We start from the raw sequence: 3,219 nt of genomic DNA on the forward strand, positions 1-3,219 counted from the left end.
CTGGATAACTGCATTCCTGTCAAACAGACAAGTGGTCAAAATAGGGAGCACCCTATCTAATCCGGTTCTTATTAACAGTGGTGTACCCCAAGACAGTTTACTAGGACCAACACTCTTTATACTCTATAAATGACCTTTGCGATCAGATTACGAGTGACTGCGTTCTGTTCACCGATGATGTACAACTCTTCAATACCACCGACAACACTGCTACCCTCCAAAAACACTGCTACCCTCCACACATTGATTCTGTGTCAGAATGGTCAAACATTTGGCAACTCCAAATTTCAACCAACAAATGTTCTGTCCTGCACATTGGCAAAAAATATCAGAACACAAAATACAAGCTGAATAAACAAGACCTTGCAGTTGACCCACATTCTGTCAAAGACCTTGGAATACTCATATCAAATGACCTAAATGCCAAAGCCCACTGCAACTACATTGCCAAAAAAGGTTCAAAATTATTAAACTAATATTACGTAGCTTCTTCTCCGGTAATATCACACTACTAACCAGAGCATACAAAACATTCACCAGATCAATCCTTGAATACAGCTCATCTGTCTGAGACCTACACCACATATTGGACATAAATACGTTAGAAAGTTGTCACTCCAACACTATGCTTTGGTCACTTCATCGTGGCTTCCTTGATGGAGTTGGAGCACCATGTCTTTGGACTAGCCAAAAAGGCCAGTTTCTTTGCATGTCAATCACAGAAATGAGCAAGAAAGTTTAATCCTAACTCTACCTTTTTGTGATGGAGTTGAAAGTATGGGTAGATGGAGTCTAGTGGATTGTATGTGGTGTTTCAGATCAGACAACCTGTCAGGAAGTTGTCCTAGCACTGCCATAGGCCATTGGTCAAACAGGCCGCTATGTTCTCATCCAAAGACTACGTGAGAAGGAGTGTCAACTTCTCCCACATGAATGTCCTGTACAGTCTCTATCCAAATGCGGCCAGTATGCTCAAGATGTGCAATTTATATTGCAACGTACTGGCCCCAGCCTCATAGAGAGGCCTTCTTTAGAGAATGTTGCCCAGATACCTGAGAGGACGTTTGTCAGAGCTAGATTGCCTATTAAACCAAGCCCACTCAGTACAGAAGTACATAGAACCAGGCAACTCAAAATATCTTTAACCTTCAGCTTGGGTCCTGTAAGTTCAAGTGATGCCTGTGCCAAAAACAAGCAGAGACAGCCCAGAAAGGACCCGATGTGTGTCAGAGATGGAGCCAGAGGGGGTGTACTTTCCAAAGAGGAGCTATTCAATACTGTCCTACACCAACAGGACCATCTCTGTACCCTGAGATGCAAGGAGATGCCTTAGAAATGGACATCAGGCATTGGGAATGCAGCCAAGGCTCTTATCAATTGGATCAGCTGGAACAGCTGATCCACCAAAACGAGAGCCAGCTGAGTGAGGAAGAATTTTGGCAGAATGAGCTACAATCAGAAAAGGAGCATAAGGGAGCAGCGGGAGAAAGTGCACAGCCTGAGGGCCACAATGGAATAGTACACCAAAAAAGTCCACGAGTTTATGGTAAAAACAGAGACCTTGGAAAGAGAAATTGAGTGGAAAATCGCTGCGAGAACCAAGAAGACCAAGGAAACTTCTACCCAGAATCCTACTGAGCTAGAGGGGATAGCGGCTAAAATAAAGAAAGATCTGGAAGCCAAGGCCAAGCAAACTCTCCAGCTTGAGAACAGCCTGGATTCAGTGGGGAAGACCTTGGAGGAAGCAGAGTACAATCTGCAGATTGGTTGGAACTCGACTGAAACTCACCTCCCAGGCTGACAACCAAGCATTTCCTCAGCTGTGCTGGAGAATTTTTCAAGGCAGAGAACAGCAAATTTCTGGATCCATTCAGCTGCCCAACAAAAGAGGTGCATTACCAACACAGATTTCTTTAATGAACTCAACACACTGGAGCATTTCTTATTGTTTGTTGGATTGTGATTTTTTGTGTGTGTTCGATAATGATTCTGTTTTTTGTTTTAAATTTGATGATAGAAAAATTATTCCATACCTGATAAGAATATAAAAACAAGAAATACTGCTCTGGGACAGAAGTTTCTGTGACCATACACAGATGCCTTTTATGGCGTGGTGGATCCTGACTCAGACTTTTATATATACATTTTTTTTAAATTCTTCAGATCTGATAAAAAGTAGGGTCGAGGTGCCAGTCCCGTCTTGCCATTTGTTTCTCATGCCAAGTATTTTGCCATCCAGTTTTGTATGATGTAATTTTGCATATAAATTGTTTCCACATAGGAATGTCTATTCTTTTCTCACACAATAATTCTGGAATCTAGACTATTCTCACGGCTGATGTATGACCAAGAAAAGCAAATGTATGCATGAAAGCCTAGGGGACTGTAGGGGAGCGCAGATAGCCTTGTAAACTCTGAATTTATTTTTTAATGTTTGATGTACATCATGTATATGAAATACAATTTACCTGCTTAAAAGGTGGGGGGAGGGAATTCCATGTAGGAATGTATATATATCTTATGGACTAATGATATTTTCTGGATTGAGATTGTAATAAAATATTGGAAGGGAAGAAGATACTAAACATAAAGGACAATAAAGGACAATAAACAATAAAGGAGAAAATGTAAGGGAAATCCTAGATGGAAAACAACATATAGATGGAACCCAGAAAGCTAATTAGTAAGCAGAAAATAAAAGAAAACCAGCCAATATACTTTAAATAACAAACTGTTGTGCCCACCAGCTGGCAGTGGATCTAGCAGCAGACTTGGAAGAGGAGAAGGTTGGGGAGGATCTTGAGCCAGTCCTGGATTTGGGGGAAGGCTCTTAGGGATGTTCTGCATCAGAAGCAGAGATAGAGCCAACATTTCCCACCTGCCTTTGGAGTTGGAGATAAGTGGGGAAGAAGAACAGCTGGGGCCTGTTCCAGATGCAGATATGCACAGAGCTGTTAGGAGAGGAGAACAGCAGGGATACAAAGGCTAACTTAGTAAGAAAACCACATATGGATGCTGAATAGCCCCTCCTTGGCTGGGAAACAAATAGAAGCAAAAGAGGGATGGTTTCAGGAGACAACAGTTCATATTTCATTAGAAAGATTTCCTAATCATAATTCATGCCACAGAGATTTAATTTACAGCTGGAAGCTCTTGGCGTGGCAATTATCCAAGGACTGATAAAGTATGTTATTGCAATTAAACCTTGGAAGGATAATT

General features: G+C 41.5%; 1 pseudogene; it reads left to right on the forward strand.

Moving 5' to 3' along the window:
• Positions 1-763: 763 nt before the first annotated feature.
• On the forward strand, positions 764-1,801 carry LOC139167159 (ras association domain-containing protein 8 pseudogene; annotated as a pseudogene).
• The last annotated feature ends 1,418 nt before the right edge of the window (positions 1,802-3,219 follow it).

This window comes from Erythrolamprus reginae, chromosome 4, assembly GCF_031021105.1.
Source record: "Erythrolamprus reginae isolate rEryReg1 chromosome 4, rEryReg1.hap1, whole genome shotgun sequence".
Classification (NCBI taxonomy): Eukaryota; Metazoa; Chordata; class Lepidosauria; order Squamata; family Dipsadidae; genus Erythrolamprus; species Erythrolamprus reginae.